We start from the raw sequence: 21098 nt of genomic DNA, 5'->3' as shown, positions 1-21098 counted from the left end.
ATTGGCGAGTAGTTTACTTCGCTTGATGTCAGCGTCTTGCTTACGAAGTAGACTGGCATTTGTGTCTGAGAAAACCTCAGCGTTAAAGTTCTGCGAAATAAATAATGCAAGTAAATTGATAAGTTACCTTTTCGCGGTCTGCGATGAGAACTGAACTGATTGCTTCCTTTGATGCCGCAAGGTACAGCGTTAACGTCTCCCCAGGGACTGGCGCAGTAAGTGTTGGTAACTCTGCAAGCACCTTTTTCATCTCCTGAAAAGCTGATTCTGCTTCCTGAGTCCAGACAAAATCCTTTTTCTTCAAACAGTTTTTCAAAGTGTTAAAGAATGGTAGCTGACGCTCTGCGGCTTTTGACAAAAACCGCGTGATTGCTGCGAGCTTCCCAGTGAGACTCTGCACATCTTTCTTTGTTTTCGGAGATGGTAAATTATCAATAGCTTCAATCTTTTTGGGATTAGCCTTGATACCCCGCGCTGTCACCACATGACCTAGAAACTTGCCTTCCTCCTCTCCAAAGCTACATTTAAGCGGATTAAGCTTCATGTTGATCCTTCGCAGAGACGCAAACGTTTCTAGGATGTCTGCGAGCATGTCTTCTTCGGTGTTGCTTTTGATTACCAAGTCATCGACATACGCTTCAAGATTTCTGCCAATTTGAGGCTTGAATGCTGCGTCAATTACACGCTGATAGGTCGCGCCCGCGTTCTTCAAGCCGAAAGGCATCTTTGTGTAACAATAAATACCCTGCGGCGTATGAAAAGCAGTCTTGTCTTCGTCTTCCGCAGCCATTAGAATTTGGTGATAACCTTTGTATGCGTCCAGAAAGCACTTATATCTGAATCCAGACAAAGATTCAACCTTCCAGTCTATCTCCGGGAGAGGGTAATTGTCTTTAGGACATGCTTTGTTAATGTCTTTAAAATCAACGCACATTCGCCAGTTACCATCAGCCTTTTTCACCAACACCGGATTGGCAACCCATGTTTGATAACGCACTTCGCGTAGAATGTTTGCTTTGACAAGGTTGTCTACTTCTGCGCATAGCCAATCACTGCGGTCTAAAGCCATATGCCGCTTCTTTTGTCTAACAGGTGTGAGCGATGGATTAACATTCAATTTATGTTCCGCAATGTCCCGCGGGACACCTGTCATATCTGATTCGTGCCATGCGAAAACATCTGCGTTTGCGGACAATATACCATGTAACTTAGCCTTGGTTTCAGCTGATAAACCTGCGCCGATTTTTATACCCTTATCTGGATGCAAGCGATTAGCAATGACCGCACTGCTTGCAATCTGCTCCCCGACGCTAGGGATGTTAATTTGCACAACTGACGCACATATCTCAATCGTTTGATGTGACGCCATTGTGGCAACTCCTCCCTTAGTAGGAAACTTAACCAAACCGTGCACTACCGAAGGTATGATGTTAAAACGCCGTATGAAATTTCTTCCCAGTAGCGCATTATATCGCGAAGTCGAGCGAACCACATAAAAGTCAACTAATTCGTTCCTTATTAACTGCGGATTCTTGTCATCTTCGAGCTCTATTAATAACTCTATCCGTCCCACGGGCCATGAGCTTTCTCCGGAAAAACCAGACAGCGTGATATCAGACGGACGTAGCTGCGCCTTCACGTGTTCGGGAAGAAATTGATAGCAATGCTCGTACATAATGTCAACGCCGCTCCCAGTGTCGACATGCATGCACTTGACCTGCACCACGCAAGAAGGAATGCGGCACTTGATAATGATAGGTTCATTCACCCTGTCAATTGACATCACAGGAGGGAAAGTGATTGGAAGAAGTTCCCAATCCTGATGATCGTTATACTTTCTTCGCTGACCTAATTTCTCTGCGTCAACCATGTTAATGGTTAAATCAGCATTTTTGGCCTTATCCACTTTCTGCCACGCGAAGGTTTTAGTTTTTGACCCCTCTTCTGCGGCTTTCCCTTTATCTTTCTTTGGCGGTTTGAGGTGATCCAACTTACCCGCACGGAGCGCCTCCAGTACCCGTTCCATCAAGTTTTTACACCTATTCGTATCGTGCCCGTAATCATCGTGAAATTCACAATACTTTGTCTTATCCCGCTTACCAAATTCTGTAAGCGGAGTTGGGACCGCGAAGGTCGCGCATACTGGCTCCGTCGCCAAAATTTCTTTGGGCGTTTTGGATAAGCTTTTAAGAAGCGCATAGTTCTGATTGTTGATGCCGCGCTGATTATTGCTTCGATAATTGCCATTAGATCTCCCTTTTTCACTTCTGATAGGACCGCCACTATGGTAACGCCCGCGAGAATTATTTCCGCGGATTTGATCTCGTGAGCGGTCATCATCATCCTTTTTTTCATTTCGCGAGCTGCTTGTGGGAACATCGTTATCTTCGCCACTCCGCATATAATCGTGACATTCTTTAAGCGCCTCAGCGTAAGTTGTTGGCACCGTATGACGCAAACGCTTGACTAGCGTTGGGTGCCGTTCTGAATTGATGCCATGTATGAGTCCTGATATCTGTTGTTCTGGCTTGAGATCTGGAATGCGCAAACATTCATTAGTATACCTTGTGAGATACTCTCCCAAAGATTCCTTGGATTTCTGCGTAATATCATGGCATTCAATGTGAGTGCGCTTGCGTGGTCTTTGATTCTGATACTGCAATAAAAACTTTGTTCGCAGATCCATGAATCCGGCAATACTGCCCGCCGGGAGTTTATTGAACCATTCGCGAGCAATGCCCTGCAAGGTCATTGGAAATATTTGGCACGCAACCGGATCCACCCAACCTTGAGTGCGCATTGCACCCTCAAAGCGCTGTAAAAAGTCATCCAGATCGGACAAACCATTGTAAGTACCTAGCGTACCAGGTATCTTTGGTGCTGCTGGAAACGGATATGCAGTTATGTGCGGAGGAAATTTGTCAAAAGTAGTCGGTAGCTCGAAAGGTGGTTTAACAGGATCCCCTTTTAAACCCGCAAAGAAACACCGCATCATGTCCTGAACGAAGTCAGGCTGCGAAAATAAGTGAACCATGTCAGGGGGTGCGGCCTGCATAAATTGCCCTGCAAGATTAGCCTGCCCCTGAATATTTTGCCAAGGTTGACCCTGCATCTGCGGATATACCCACGGCTGCGGTGTTGGAAAAGAGGGATTACTTGAAGATGCCGAATACACAGGTTGTAAGGGGAGCGAGACCTGTGGCGCAGATGCCTGCGAAAACTGAGGATACACACTCAAGAGCCCAACCGTTTGCGCTGTGCTTTGTTGTTGCGCTGTTATTGGCGCCCAATGAGAGTTTGCGTCTGGAATGACACCAAATCCCCAGCTGTTAAGTAACGCCTGCGCATCCGCAGGGGTTAAGAATTGAGAAACTGGGCGCGGTGGTTGCCAAGGTTGCAGGGGTGTAAACGACGAGTTTTGCTGAATTGTCTGCGTCTGCAGAGGTATCGAAACAGTGGTACTGTAAATAGGTACCTGGCCGCAGCAAACTACATGTGGTCCCATGGTTTCGCCACCAGCGTTTATCGGGATAACCCTTGGATCCACCGATGAAAAATCCAACCGCGTGGTTGTGACTGGTGAGTTTGCTCTTGGCGGTGTAACCCCATCCAGATATACCGGCTTAAACCGCTGAAAGGGTTCGCCGGATACAGGTGGGGGGTACATTGTGTACCCTGCTTGAGCAGCCGCCTCCGTAGTCAAAACTGGCGTTTGCTGACTACCAGACGGCGCGTGTTGAATTGCTGTTTGAGTATGCTCCGATGATTCCTCGGAAGTCATGATACTGTTAAAAAGAAAAAAAATTAAAAAAAAAAATTCTGTAAATAGCGAATCATAATTCAAAACCTAAAAAGAAAGAACAATTAAACAGTTTTGAATTAATTCGACTCTCAATGAAAGCACCACTTGATCATGCATATTTTAACCGAGGGGTCTTAACATGCTTGCTCAACGTAAAGGAGGGGTTTAAGGATCTTAGAACGTGGCTCTCCGGTCCGGCTACCGTGAATAACCCTGGCCGACATGATGATGTCGGCGGGGTGGCCAAGTGATTAAGTCCACCTTCGATGACGTCCGTCGATCAGAAGGCCCCAAGCAAGGTTGTAGGTACCAGTTAATAAAGAACTAACCTGTTAACCTTTAGAAGATGAGAGAGGATGTAAGTTACGTAGGATGTGTGGTAGAAGATGGCTACGTAACGTGGTATGTTGCTAACGACGATTAGGGTTTGTATTTATAGACAAACCCTAATTCTAGAACCGTCATAGGATAGTGATAATCGTTTCCATAACCATCTCCCCCGAATCACGGATATAATTATGGAAAAGATATTTGCTTGTTAGCTAAGCAACCGCCGTAAAGGGACCAGATACGGATCCGCATGCCGCATGACGCATGAGAGCACCCCGCGTATGCACCATAGCGCATGCCCGTGTGTATGTTACATGCGCATGCGGGCTGCGGTATCATTAGTTGGCTGATATTTTGACAAAACCTTTAAGTGAAGAAAGGCATTTTTATATTTTTGGAAAGCTTAGGCATGTTGATCTCTTCTCCAGAAATGTTATCTGGAGAATCTGAAAAAATGAGTATTTTTGAGTCAGGGTGGCGTCATCCAGATTTTATTTTTATAGACCCAGTTGTAAAATTTTATTCTATTTCATTTTCTTGAATTTCATGAAGTTTTTGTGTAAATTAAAACATTTTTCTGGTTTCGTAATGATTACGGTTTGTAAAATCTTTAAAACGGCTAGTTTTTCTTTAATTTCAAATGGTAATTTTTATTTTGGGGGCAAACGGTAACTTTTGTGTCAAATCTCTTAATTAAGATAACTTAGGGTTTGTGTGAAAGGTATAAATAAATAGTTTCAGCCATTGGGAGACACTTTTGCAATCACAATTCTTCAGACGCTTTCACAACATCTTCTAATCAAACACTGTCAATCATCTGGTATTCGATTGCTGTTCATCTTCTTGTTATTCTTTAATGCTTTAAACAAAGATGGTGAAATACATCCCCTATGTTCTTATCCCTACTGCTAATATGAATAGGGCTCGCACTATTAAATGAGGTAAGGATATGCAAGTGCCTGTAAACAATCGGGTGGCTTGTATTGATATACCTTCTGATTTTCAAAACCAGGAATATGAACAGCTTGTTATGTTTTTGCAAAATCATCCTCTCAGAGAAGGATTTTTCAAAACACCTGATTACATGTATAAAGCTATGATTGCGGAATTTTGGTATACATGTACAGGTAACTCTGAAGCAAGAACCATCACTGGCACATATGGTGATGGTGCAAACACTTTAACTATATCTGAAGCATCTTTAAGACGTGTTTTGAATCTGCCTGCTAGAGACAATTTTGTTGCTTTTGCCTCTAAATCTGAGGCAAAGCAAAGTTTTCCAATGGTGGGTCAACCTATGACTACATGCACCATTAGAATGAACACGTTTTCTTCAAGATGGAGTTTTATAATTGCAAATATTTTAAGAAGCCTAAGTTATAAAAGTGGAAGTTTGAGTGAGATGAATGAGATGGAAATCCAAATTTTTAATGCTCTTGTGACAGGGAGAGATATAGATTTTGCAAATCTATTTTTCAATGAACTTTTAATGTTAGTTGAAAGGAGCACTAGGGATCATAATGTCCTATTCATTAGATTCATGAGTCTGATGTTTGAGGATGCCCTATCTCCACCTTTGTATGCAGGGCTAAATCATGAATTTGACTTTATGGCAGTACCAGATTGCAGCAGTAAAATGTTTCACTTACCCATCAACCCTCTTGAGGTTACTTTAACACCAGCTATGTTGGTGTGGGTTGGAGTCAATAATCAACCAGCAGATATTGTTGGGTCATCTTCCTCAGAGGATTGGCAACCTGAATCTGGGGAGGATGAAAGTTCAGACTCTGATTTATCAGATTCTAAATTGTTCACAGACTCTGAATCTTCTTCTAGTCCTAGTCAAGGGGCTCATTCATCTGCACCAGAAGTTGAACACTCAACTAATGATGCAGATTCGACAGCACCCTCCATTGCAGGTGATCAGGGTGTTTCTTCTATAATACCTTCAGGTATGGATACTAACTTCTAGACTGAGGATATGAGTGAGGTACAACCACCAAACTCTAACCCATCCTCACCCACTGCTACCGAAGAATTAAATCTTTTCTCACACAACCTTATGACTACACCAGGTCATACAGAGATTACCACCATACTTGAAACCATAGATGAACTAGCATCTGTAGACTCTCAGCTAAATCTGTCTACTAGGTTAGATGCTAAAATCAATGCTTCTTCATCTCTGCTAGGGACTGATGAAGTTATTGGTCAAACCCAGCCTTCACCTGTTAGAATAGTTAACCTGGATTCCCACATTACTGACACTGAGAAAACCCCCTCAGATGCTCAAACTGCAGAGGTCCCAATCCTGGACTCAACAAACCAATCCATAGCTCCACCAAATTCACCTAAACCCACTACCACCTCATATGCAAATCTGACTCACTCATCTCCCACAAATGAATCCTTACACATTCTAGCATGAGCTGCCAATCCTAATCTCAGGTCACAGGGTGAGGTACAGGCTCCAAAACCTTATGTGTTTCATGATCCCAGTCCTTCTCAACAGGAGGAAGGTGAGAACACACACCACAATCACCCCATACTGGTATTCCACCCCAACCTGAGGCACAAGTCAACTTGGTTGGTATGTTGAATACTTTGACTAAGTGGACTACGCAGTTTGATGACAAGCTCAAAAATGTGCAGGATGGGTTTAACAACTTGAATAATAATTTGGCAACCAGAAATGAGCTGGCGGAGGTAAGGAGGTTGGTTGGGAATTTGTCAGGTGTGGTGATGCAGGTCCAGAAGGAGCAGGAAACCACATCATGTTCTAACAATGCTATTTTATAGACTATAAACAGAAGGTTAGATTCAATGGAAATATATGTTAATGAGGTTGACAGTCTTAGATCAGAGGTTGCTGGAATATCTACAGAGCTTAAAACCATCAAAGATTTATCAGAAAGGATTTATGATCATATTACTCACATAGATCCTCCACCATTGTCTGATGAAGAGCTAGATGATGTCAAAAAGGGGGAGAACAAGAGAAAGCAAGAAATTGATGATGCTTTTATTGCAAAACATCCAGGTAAAAAGGTTAAATTTGTTAATGATGGTGCAGGTGACTGGATTCCTTGGATAGTAGGTGTTGGAGGTTTTACAAGGATTGAAAAGGAATCAAAGATTGAGGGGGAGTCTAAGGCTGAGGGGGAGCCTAAGGCTACAGAGAAGTCAAATGCTGAAGGTGAAGGTGGTTCAAAGATTGAGGGGGAGGATAAACCTGAACAACAACAGCAACTGTCTAAACCAGAAGTCACTAAGTTGTACTCAAGGAAGAAAGTTATTCTAAAAATAAAAAAGAAGGATGAAGGGTGCAAATCAAGTGTTATTAGTATTGAGTCTGATGATGATAGTGATGGTGATGATAATGATGATGATATGATATCTGTTTTAGCTATGAACAGGGCAGAAAGGAGAAGGGCTAGAGCAGAAAAAAGAGCAGAATCTGTTAAACATAGCTCAGATTCAAATGTGCAAAGAAAAGAGAAGGCTGCTGGTAAAAGAAAAATGAGTCCTGCAGAAGAAGCTGTTGATGATTTAATAAGAAAATCTGCTGCTGCTGCTGAAGGATTGACAATTGAAAATTATCTGCAAATGATAGAAGAACAAGAGTCAAGGTCTAAAGCTGAAAAACTTGTTTTGAAAAGATTAGAGGAAGAAACAAGAATGGCTGAGAAATTGAATGATAGATTTTCTTATAGAGGTTTTAAAGACAATACAATTGTTGATTATATTTTAAGAAGAAATGATGATGGGATTGTTAGTATTGAGTTGATCTTAGATGATAAAAGTAAAAGGATAATCAATTTGGATCAGATATTTATTTTAGGTTTTTTTGAGTGGAAAGCAATTGCAAGGTGTATTAGGAAACTTCAGAAATGGGATTTGAAACCAGAAGTTCTTAGACAAATTTACATGTTAGTTCATGTTTCATATGAACTAGGTATGATAGCAGAAAAAGAATATAAAGGATACTGCAGAGTTCATTCAGAGGAAGAAAGGACAAAAATTGATGGGGTAAATCTGATTTTTGAAAATGAGAAGAATCCAATGTTTCAGGTTCCAAGTCATGTGAAGTTTGAAGATAATGTTTATATGTTTGATCCTGAAGGATTAATGTATAAAGATAGAAGGAATACTGAATGTATTATGAAAGTTGATAAGTTCAAGGATACACAGCTAAGCCATCTGATTGCACTTCTTAAGAAGTGTGAATCTGAGCAGAGTTTACCATTCAGAAGAAAATTGGTGGACTTTTTGTTTCTAAATTTGATTGAGATTGAAAGTAATAAGTCTGAGGTTCATGAATGATGTTAGCAAGGATGAGTATGCAAAACTTCAAAAGAAAAGAACAACATATGAATCTTCAAGTCAAAGAAAGGATGGAGGAAAGAAAATAAAAACTGTATGGTTCTAAGTAATTGTGTCCGTAAGTTTGTTTATGTATTTACAGACCAGTTAAGCTTATACTTTTGTTTATATGTTTTGACATCATCAGATAGGGGGAGATTGTTAGGAATTTTATAAATCTGATGAGTCAAAGAAGTATTTAGCTGAAAAGTATTTTGAGTCTGTATTATTTGAATCTGTGTATTTAGAGTCTATAATATTTAGAGTCTGGAAGATTGAAAAACATAGACTCTGCTCAACAAGAAATACAGATTCTATTGGTGCTGAATAGAGATAAAGATCAAATCAAATACGCGTGAAAAAATTGAAGATAAGAATAAAGAGATTTCATCTAAACGAATATCTCTGATTTCTAGGAGAAGATCATTGAAGAGATATGATATTATCTTGTTTCCTTTTATTTAGCTACATTTGTTTTAGAATAAATTTGATAAGATTTGAGAAGCGTGTTTCTCAAATCTATAAATAGGAAACATGTAATTCATTCCAATTCGCCAATTTCAATAACAATTATCTTCTCTATTGCTTCACTCTTTGTGTATCAATTTAATTGATAAAGTTCAATTGATTCCGTACTTTATAAATTATTTGTTATTCTGTTCAATTGATCTTATATAAACGCTCTAGGTTGTTGATTGTGGACCAACATAAAACATGTCATAGCTATCGGGTAAGCATAAAAGCTCAGTGAGTAGTATTGGAAAATCAAATAGGCAACGCTTATCATAATCAACATATCATCATAGGCAATCATAGGAATCATAATCCACATATTGATAACATTGGCCGATGTATCCATACTCCATAACATAATCCAAATGATGTCATAAGACATCCATAATTCATACCGTAATCCAAATGATGTCATAAGACATCCATAATCCACATACGAATTCCATAGGATGCCAAACATAACATAACAACATATCATCATATCAATAAGGTTAGTACATGAAAGTAACTAAACAATCTCGCAATTAGGTGAATATATAAATAATCACCTAACTACGGATCCTATTTAATTCCACATCAAACTCACCTTTGTTATACAACGATGATGGAAATTAGGATTGCAACCACAATAAGCATACAATATAAGTTCCTTCCTTTACACCTACAATTTAACAAGTAACAACACTTGCACAACATAATATACACAGCCTTTCTATATGAATGATTAAAGTCTTGCAAATTAACTTTCCATTAATTATAAACTTTCACTTACAAATTATAATTCTCTAAACTTAGAATTTCTTTATCTATCTTTTAACTTTAACAACTCAAATTTATAATTTAAACTCAAGATCATCCATTATCCCCAATTCAATAAATTAGGGTTCATATGAAGAACCCTAATCCCTTATCACAATTTGTATTATTTTCTTTACCACATGCCATATAGTCATATAATATCATTTCATTTAACCTTTTTCTCCCAATTTCACCAATTAGGGTTCATATCAAGAACCCTAATTTTATCATTTCATATTTTCTATATTTTTATGCTTATATGTACTTGTCTTTAATATATATAACCATATTACCCATTTTCCTACAAATTTACAAGTTAGGGTTTACAAACCCTAACTTCAAGTCATCAAATTAATATATAGGAAGATGAGATATACATTTGACTTATGCAAAGACTTAACTAATTTCACTTATAAAAATCGCATATGTTAGATTTTAGCTGCTTATCCTTGATTCGTCATCCTTATCGTATCTCTCTCTATTCTCTATTTTTTTATAATATATAAATATTGATCAAGACAGAATGGAAGTCGCTGGTGACTTCCAGCTTATGATCAAGTTAATATTAAAAGTTTCACTTTAGTCCCTGTACTTTTCAACATTTTCAAATTAACCCCCTCAACTTATTATATCAATATTATTAACTAGAAGTTGGTCCGATACGCGCTTCGCAACGTCTTCCTTTTCGTCGATTTATCGAGTTATTTTTGATATTCATTACAATCAGTTGGTACAAAAGGTGGTTACATGCCGTGGTATGCATTCATGTTGAAGTTGGCTGCGTGGTCATTTCACAGCTAAAGAGATGACATTATGATGATAACAGTGATCAAATGTTTGAATATATATAACTAAGTAAACACCACTAAAAAAAATTATATTGTGAATGTATGAGATAAAGAAAAGGATGTTAGTATCAAAATGACGGAAAAGTTAATTTTGGTAAAACAACGTGATGTATATAAATACGCAAACTGCACATAGTAAAAAGTTGTTATATGCAGTACTTAGCTCAGATCTACGAGCTCGATCATCCTCTTCGTTTTGTTGGTGGTGCCTACCCGTCTGATGGGTCCAATACTTTGTATACAACCTATATAATATGTTTGCATTAATGTTAGTACTATTACGTAATGTTTTTAGTAAGAACTGGAGGTTTTAAGTACCTGTAAATTCAAAAGCCTCATACAGTTGAAAAAAGGTAAGTTACATGTATCAATTGTGCAATAATCTGTTTATATACACGTAGTAGCTTGATTAGAGTTGAATTTGTGACTTCTTGTGTCATTCTGAACGTCACGGGACTGACATATCAACCATCTTGGCAAGCATGTTCTCTCATTTGTTTGAACTTCTTCCATAATATTAGAAACGAACGTTAAATGCTACAAAAACTCCACATACATTAGACATATTATATATATATATATATATATACAGTACAATTAGTAGCAATGAGAGCATCTATGGTTATTATATGATATCCTTGATCCATAGTTGGTAAGCACTTTAGCACCGTAGGTCATACATCAATGGTTTAAAGTAACATCCGGATAAGTAATTTAAAGTTCAACCGGAAAAAATAATAACACAACGAAATTATCAAAGTTTTACTTTAAAGAAACATGTATTGATGTTTATAATATTGATGTGGTAGCGTGGGGTACGTGATAGTACTATATTTTACTACGAAATACGTTACAATTTACACAAGTTTTAATTATTTATTTACAAATGGGATATACCTAAACCTTGCTACAACACTATAGGCAGTGTACCTAATCGTACAGTAGTGTAGTTTTTAGTAAGTCCGGTTCATTCCACAGGGAGCGGGCTTATTGCACACTATATTTTTAAACAATTATATTTGTACAAAATATATTATATTAATAATATATAAAAGGGGGTTTACCTTTTAATGACCGGTTTGTCGATTTTATATTTTAAGCGAAGCGTACAGTAAATGACGATATTTAACCAATATAAAATAAATAACAATAATTAAAATGACAATAAATAAAAGTACGAGGAAATATGAAATAAAATATATTATGCTTATTTAAACTTCCGTAACTATGATGTTGGACGTTTTGATTTTAATTTATTGTCCTGGGTTAATTGTCATTTGTCCTGGATGTATTTGAAACCTATCTGGTTTTTGTCCACAATAGTTCATCGATCATAATTATAAAATGCTCGGCAAATTTAACCTTATGCCCGAAGTCAAATATTCCAACTAACTGGGGATTCGAACTGTAACAAGGTCTTAATACTTTATTTAATGAATACACCAGGTTATCGACTGTGTGTAATCCAAGGTTTTAATACTTTGTTAACAATTACACCAATTACCCTTGAATGTAATCCACCCCTGTTTTAATGAGTCCATTGACTATTAATCCATCCCCGTGTCCGGTCAAATGAACAATTATTAGTATTTATAGATATCCCGCCCATCGTGTCCGATCGAGCGTATGTGGTTATTTATATTACGTCAAATTGTAAATCTCTATATTAATTTAATGCGGTATCATTTAGTTAATATAAATCCCATTAATAGCCCATAGTCTAATTTCCACAAGTGTCGTTCTTTTGTCCAAACCCCAATTATGGTACAAAGCCCAATAACCCCATCTTTAATATTTAGCCCAACATCATAATTACTTCGGCTCAAATAAGCATAATAATAATTTAGTTACGAGACATTAATTTAAAAAGGAGAACATAACTTACATTGAGTATTTATCGCGTAGTGTTACACAGACAGAATTTCGACTTCAAAAACCCGTAAAATAACCTTTACATAACCCAAACTAATCTAATATAAAACTAACCTATACTATATATATATATATATATATATATATATATATATATATATATATATATATATATATAATATATTTATTTATTATATATTACAGAGTATTATTATTAATATGTATATATATATTTTTTTAAAACTGCAGAAGCTCGTGGCCTTTTATAGGCATTTTGGAATCTGGCTGCTCCGCGAGTCGTGGAGTTTTTGGCCTTCAAACTCCGCGAGTCGCGGAGTTTGATTTTTCAGCTCACAATTTTTTGGATCTTAGCTTGTCGACGTAATTAAATAATAATATAATATATAAATAATTTTAAGAATTATTTAAATATTATATTTTATTTATGTGCATAGTTGACTTGTAATTTTTGCACCGTTGCGTAGCGCGTTGAGAGTTGACTCATGTCCCGGTTCCGGATTTTCGAACGTCCTTTCGTATAATTTAATATATTGTACTTTGCGTTCCGTAACTTATACTTTTGTCATTTTTAGACGTCTCTTATCAATAAATTGAACCACTTGGATTGTATCTTGTACATTTGAGCTTTTTGGTCATTTGCGTCTTCAAATCGTCGTTTTCGCCTTTTGTCTTCGCACTTATTTAATATAAACGATTACAACTTAAAATAGGACAATTACAACTAAATAATTTACATATTGGGAGGATATTGCTACTAAATATATGTTCATTTGGAGCACTATCAAATATCCCCACACTTGAACGTTGCTTGTCCTCAAGCAATACAGAACTTGAAATTAAATCACACGAATCACTTCTTTATTCTTCACACTTTATACATCAGTGATTTTGATACGGCGGTATAAACAATGATAGTAACGATGTGGTTTACAGTCCCACATGACTATAAAAATTTAGATCCTTAAGGAAATTGGATCTTTATGAAAACATTTGATCTTTTGAAAATTCATTCTAGCTTTTACCCTAGATAAGTTTTCCGGAATAACCCTTCACCGGTGTATGCAAAATGTTTTTGTGGGTTTGGTGAGTTTTAGATTTGAAAATTTTAGCTCAAAACTTATGGTTTTGTGTCACCCACTTGCTAACCTTGTATTAGGAAATCAACACGTCCAGTATACTTGCTCCGTATATTACCTTTCAGTAAACTACCGTCCGGTTGTTTAGGAAAGCGTTGAACAAGCAACTGTTAGGGCAATGTCTAATGACATGCAGATGTTCATGGTCTACAACGTGTCGGATGCAATTACTATCCTTTGTAGGAGCAATAGTAAAGATCACCCTATAATTTTTTTTCGGTCTGGCACAAGGTCCTGTCTTCGACCATGCTATGCAACCACCGTTCTTACGGTTGACACCCGAATTGGTTCAGGTGACCTAATGAATTCCAGGCGAATTCCTAGGATTTTACGTTCAATGGTAATGAACGCATTGAAAATGGGTTTTCAGAAAACAAATCGGTTTTAATTTGATCAAAATATTTTCTCGTTCAAGCTCGAGTTTAGATATCATCGAATTCCATGAGTTTGTAATTCTCAATCTTTAAAGTCAATATCAAGGATTGAGTAATATCAGTCTTAAAAGCTGATTTTTAATCTTTAAAGAGATTATCCTTTCTGGGGGTCTGATTCATTAGTCTTATCAAGCTAATTTGCACGGCGCCCTCCTCATTTTACGAGACAGATCCTCTCATGGTTAGGATAAGTCTGACCACTTGGCGACCCTGCTTGATGCTGAGGTCCGTGGATTTCCTGCTGATTTTAGAGATGACTTTTCTAGATTTTTCGTCAACCTACAGCTGGTCTGGACGACAACTTCTTGACCTAAATCAAGAAGCGCGTGTCTTTTTCGGAAGACTTTACTTCCTTTTAATGATGGAATTGATTCATCGTGAAGATCCATCTTTTCTTTTATCTTTATTATAATATTGCGGGTAAAACAGTCAATTTAGTCCAAAACAAAAGCACCTGCAATAACTTTACAGAAACATGTGATAGATAGTTTTTTTTAATTGAATAACTTGGTACATTCTCCCCACACTTAGTTTCTTTCTTTGCCTTTTTATTCTCCTTTATTCCATTTTAAATGAATTCAAGTGTTTTAGGGTGTTTCTCAATTTATGTCCTTTCCGAGGTAACGATAATTTCGGTATTAACACCTAGTTTTCATCATTCATAAATATGTATAAACATGATTTTGAATTCATTTATTTGAAAATTTTTAAAATTTTCACAAAATTTGGCAAATAAACTAAGTGCAAACCCGAGAGAATTTATAACCCTTCCCCACACTTGAGATCATGCAATGCCCTCATTTGCATGAAATCAGACTATAATTATAAATTCTTGAGGGTGATTAGTGTAGAAAAGTAATTAAAATACCCAGTTTGTAATTACAAAGCTCGTCGAATGATAGATGGCGCGCCTCATCGTTCATTCCTTCTTGTTTTATCACACATATTTTTCTTCAAAAACGGTTGCTTTTCTGAACTGTTTGCTAATCTTTAAAAATGCTTCTTTTACCCTAATTTATTATGCATGTTTATTAACGAGTTATGCACTAACCCGAACCCCTAATTTAACGTTAAGTGGGGTTAGACTTCCCCACACTTAGCTGACGACATGTGAAGTCGGTAGAATAAGTTCCACGAATTAAAATAGTGCGCCAGTTATTTACATCTCGGGTGGTGTATAATATATCAATGGGTTTAAAGTTTAGACTCACCCGATCGTCACTACTTAATTCTTTTTTAAGTGTAGCTTTTAGTAAATGGATATGTCTCTTTTCTGGTTCTTGGTCAAATGGATCGATATACACCGACATACTTATTTCTATAGGGTGGATAATTCCTAATATTTCCTTCCTTTTATTCTCAGGATCAAAGTTTTCACCTCTATTACCCAATTGGTTGAAATTCGAGGTGTCATTATCTATTACAGCTCGTAGTTCATTTCCGGTGGATGACTCGTCTATTGAGAATATTGGGTTGGAAGGTTGTGGAATGGTGAAGTTCGGTTTGGCCTCGGGGGTAAAATTTTCAACGTTATCGTATTCCCAAGAGTACCAATGTGTCACCCTTACTTCTTCTTTATCCATTGATGGATCGATGATTTCGTGGGTAGAGGCTAATGTGTCGATATGTTGTGAAATTGGTAAGACTGAATAAAAAGTATCATCGGGATAGTTGGTGATTTCGGAGCTCTCGAATTCATCAAAATTCGATGATATGAGATTTTCTTGCACACTACTCCTCAGATCAACAGGTGTGTAGTCTGATAGAGTTTCAGCTTTCCGGTTTACAAACTCTCTCATTTGTTCATTTTGAGCATTGAGTTCTTCGAGTTTGATTTTCATATTGTCTAATAAATTTTCAGACACATAATTTTCCTCGTCTACTGGTTGTTGAGTTTGGAAATATTCTTGGGAATAATCCCAATTTGAATTGTATTCTTCATAATCATTCCATTCAGGTTCCGTGGGTGCGTAATTTTCCATAGGAACGTAATAATAACATTCCCATGTTGAGTGATAATCTCCACAGATTTCACAACCAGTTATTGTTTCGTCATTCGTGATCCAAGATTGACCGAATGAATTGTCATCAACACCCGTTTGAGAGTATTGATTTAATTGATTTTGGATATCAAAAAGAGTTTCCATAGCTTTGTTTTCAAAATTTTCCATTTTATTGCGATGGCCAAATTTTAGCTACAATGTGGTGCATTTACTAATTATCCTATTAGTTATAAAATAGAAAAACTTATATAAGTTGTCCAATTAATAGACTTTTCTGCTTTTGCCCACGTTTTGAATAGCCAAAAGATGCAGCAGGGAGCCAGAACCCTTTAAATCGGAAGCTCACAACTCAGCCACTAACAAATCCAACTATTACTACGAAGCAGAAAATTGTCAACTTCCATTAATTTAACCACTTAAATAATTTTTCTTTCCTTTTGAGATAGTAGATAAGAAATAGAGAAAATTTCTAAGTCCTAAAAACTAAAGCGTCGAGAAATAAGAAAGAAAAGAATGCGCGTCGAAAAACGTCGAAAAATAAAAATAAGAAAGTAGCGAGTCGTGACTTAAAAGGCACTAAAATTTTAAAATCGTCTCAAAATTCTAAAGCGCCTAAATCTTAGTCTAAAGAAATAGCACTTAAGGGATTTTACGGCAAAGCCTAAGAATCTATAGATATAAAATAACTACGGAAAAACTAATTTTAAAACTAATTGCGAACGAAAAATATATAAAATATTACGATTACACTAAATAAAAGGATACCAATTATAAAAAGTGATAAAATTACTTATTTTTATAAAAAATATTATTTTTATATTTTTATTTTTATATTTTATAAAAGTATTAATTTTTTATATATTAAAACTAAATATAATTAATTATAACTAATTAATTAAAAACTTAAACTAAATAATAATAATAATAAAGTAATTAGGGTTAAATAATAATAATAATTAATAATACCCCGTAATTAATGCGAAATAGGGTTTCTGGTCAGGCTGGTCAGGGCGGCTCCGCGAGTCGTGGAGTTTTAAGCCTGCAAACTCCGCGAGTCGTGGAGTTTGAAAAACGTGTTTTTTTTAATTTTATATTATTTTTCTAAAAATATATATAAATATATTTATACAAAAATAAATTAAAAATATAGCGTTTCGCCGAGTCCCCGGCAGCGGCGCCAAAAACTTGATGTGGTAGCGTGGGGGTACGTGATAGTACTATATTTTACTACGAAATACGTTACAATTTACACAACTTTTAATTATTTACTTACAAATGGGATATACCTAAACCTTGCTACAACACTATAGGCAGTGTACCTAATCGTATAGTAGTGTAGTTTTTAGTAAGTCCGGTTCGTTCCACAGGGAGCGGGCTTATTGCACACTATATTTTTAAACAATTATATTTGTACAAAATATATTATATTAATAATATATAAAAGGGGGTTTACCGTTTAATGACCGGTTTGTCGATTTTATATTTTAAGCGAAGCGTAAAGTAAATGACGATATTTAACCAATATAAAATAAATAACAATAATTAAAATGACAATAAATAAAAGTACGAGGAAATATGAAATAAAATATATTATGCTTATTTAAACTTCCGTAACTATGATGTTTGACGTTTTGATTTTAATTTATTGTCCTGGGTTAATTGTCCTTTGTCCTGGATGTATTTGAAACCTATCTGGTTTTTGTCCACAATAGTTCATCGATCATAATTATAAAATGCTCGGCAAATTTAACCTTATGCCCGAAGTCAAATATTCCAACTAACTGGGGATTCGAACTGTAACAAGGTCTTAATACTTTGTTTAATGAATACACCAGGTTATCGACTGTGTGTAATCCAAGGTTTTAATACTTTGTTAACAATTACACCAATTACCCTTGAATGTAATCCACCCCTGTTTTAATGAGTCCATTGACTATTAATCCATCCCCGTGTCCGGTCAAATGAACAATTATTAGTATTTATAGATATCCCGCCCATCGTGTCCGATCGAGCGTATGTGGTTATTTATATTACGTCAAATTGTAAATCTCTATATTAATTTAATGAGGTATCATTTAGTTAATATAAATCCCATTAATAGCCCATAGTCTAATTTCCACAAGTGTCGTTCTTTTGTCCAAACCCCAATTATGGTACAAAGCCCAATAACCCCATCTTTAATATTTAGCCCAACATCATAATTACTTCGGCTCAAATAAGCATAATAATAACTTAGTTACGAGACATTAATTTAAAAAGGAGAACATAACTTACATTGAGTATTTATCGCGTAGTGTTACACGGACAGAATTTTGACTTCAAAAATCCGTAAAATAACTTTTACATAACCCAAACTAATCTAATATAAAACTAACCTATACTATATATATATATATATATATATATATATATATATATATATATATATATATATATATATATATATATATATATATATATATATATTTATTTATTTATTTATTATATATTACAGAGTATTATTATTATTATGTATATATATTTTTTTTAAAACTGCAGAAGCTCGTGGCCTTTTATAGGCATTTTGGAATCTGGCTGCTCCGCGAGTCGTGGAGTTTTTGGCCTTCAAACTCCGCGAGTCGCGGAGTTTTATTTTTCAGCTCACAATTTTTTGGATCTTAGCTTGTCGACGTAATTAAATAATATTATAATATGTAAATAATTTTAAGAATTATTTAAATATTATATTTTATTTATGTGCATGGTTGACTTGTAATTTTTGCACCGTTTCGTAGCGCGTTGAGAGTTGACTCATGTTCCGGTTCCGGATTTTCGAACGTCCTTTCGTATAATTTAATATCTTGTACTTTGCGTTCCGCAACTTGTACTTTTGTCATTTTTAGATGTTTCTTATCAATAAATTGAACCACTTGGATTGTATCTTGTACATTTGAGCTTTTTGGTCATTTGCGTCTTCAAATCGTCGTTTTCGCCTTTTGTCTTCGCACTTATTTAATATAAACGATTACAACTTAAAATAGGACAATTACAACTAAATAATTTACATATTAGAAGGATATTGCTACTAAATATATGTTCATTTGGAGCACTATCAAATATCCATAACCAACACTGAACATTAAAAAATAATAATTCTACTTTCTATGGACTTTGGTTACAACTTAAATTTTTTGTTCATGTGTTTGGAGATCCACATAAACGACAGCAATTATCACTACACTTGAAGTACATGTAATGAACAATACCGTTAGTACCTATAGTCAACCTTCCCGACTCAGTTTTTGCACATTTAATCGAATAAAGACCACTGTATAGCTTCACAAGCACATACACAATTCTACATTTAAAACCAACAAATCATAATAAAATAATTTTACTTTCTATGCAGCCTGTTTAATTTCCATCTACATGTCAAAGAGAACATTAACTTGACTTTCAAATTAAACATTATATCAAACACTTTATGGGCATAACCCAAAGACAAACTAAAAAACACCGAAATTAGTTGCACAAGATCTCCAAGTTAAACATTCTGCTGATCACAATTTGCTAATGGATCATATCTTCTTGAACCATGTAAACACCTAATTACCATTACATACACATGATAAAAATGAAAATAAAGCTTAACACATAATGAACAAAACTCTAAAACCCGTCAGATATTAGAATCGAACATTTAGAATAATTGAAAATTACTAAGGTACAACAACAAACGAAAAAGTTAAAGGAAATCGCATATTGCTGGTGTCGATTACCGATAAAAAAAAATTACGGTAGTCACAACCCTAAACAATAAAGGAAATCGAAATCATAAAGTTAAAGGAAAAGATTTTGAACCTTCTTCACAACTAATTTTGAAGCACAGATGACGAATGCTTTATTTCTATATACTCCGTAATAATCAGGTGTACTGAACCCTATTTTTTGTAATACAGTCGAGAGAAACGATAGTTGGTGGAGCGACTAAATTGGAGTGAGAAGAGCAGGCAAAATTACTTAAATATCCTCAGTTACTGTTCCTAGATGTGGGCTAATATACTTATTAAGAATAAGAATAAGAATTAAAATTATTTATTTTATAGGATAATACATAAAAATATATTACCCTAAATAAATGGGCTATAGAGACCCGTCCTAATCCATCCGGACGAAGTCCATATCGATTATAAACGATTCACAACAGTTGATTACATTGCGAGGTACTTGACCTCTATATGATACATTTTACAAATATTGCATTCATTTTTGAAAAGACAATCTTTTATTACATCGAAAGTTGACGGCATGCATACCATTTTATAATATATATCTAACTATAATTAACTTAATAATAATCTTGATGAACTTGACGACTCGAATGCAACGTCTTTTGAAATATGTCATGAATGACTCCAAGTAATATCTTTAAAATGAGCAAATGCACAGCGGAAGATTTCTTTCGTACCTGAGAATAAACATGCTTTAAAGTGTCAACTAAAAGGTTGGTGAGTTCATTATTTTATCATAAATATTCATTTTCATCATTTTAATAGGCCACAAGAATTTCATTTCCAGTTCTCATAAATATACGTCCCATGCATAGAGACAAAAATCATTCATATAGATTGAACACCTGGTAACCGACCTTAACAAGATGCATAAATAAGAATATCCCCATCATTCCAGGACACCCTTCGAATATGATCTAAATTCGAAGTACTAGAGCATCCGGTACTTTGGATGGGGCTTGTTGGGCCCAATAGATCTATCTTTAGGATTCGCGTCAATTAGGGTGTCTGTTCCCTAATTCTTAGATTACCAGACTTAATAAAAAGGGGCATATTCGATTTCGATAATTCAACCATAGAATGTAGTTTTAAGTACTTGTGTCTAGTTCGTCAAACATTTATAAAGCAGCGCATGTATTCTTAGTCCCAAAAATATATATTGCAAAAACATTTAAAAAGGGAGCAAATGAAACTCACCATAATGTATTT

This window comes from Rutidosis leptorrhynchoides, chromosome 11, assembly GCF_046630445.1.
Source record: "Rutidosis leptorrhynchoides isolate AG116_Rl617_1_P2 chromosome 11, CSIRO_AGI_Rlap_v1, whole genome shotgun sequence".
Taxonomy (NCBI): domain Eukaryota; kingdom Viridiplantae; phylum Streptophyta; class Magnoliopsida; order Asterales; family Asteraceae; genus Rutidosis; species Rutidosis leptorrhynchoides.
The sequence above is the reverse complement of the archived record's forward strand: the minus strand, read 5'-3'. Positions refer to the sequence as shown.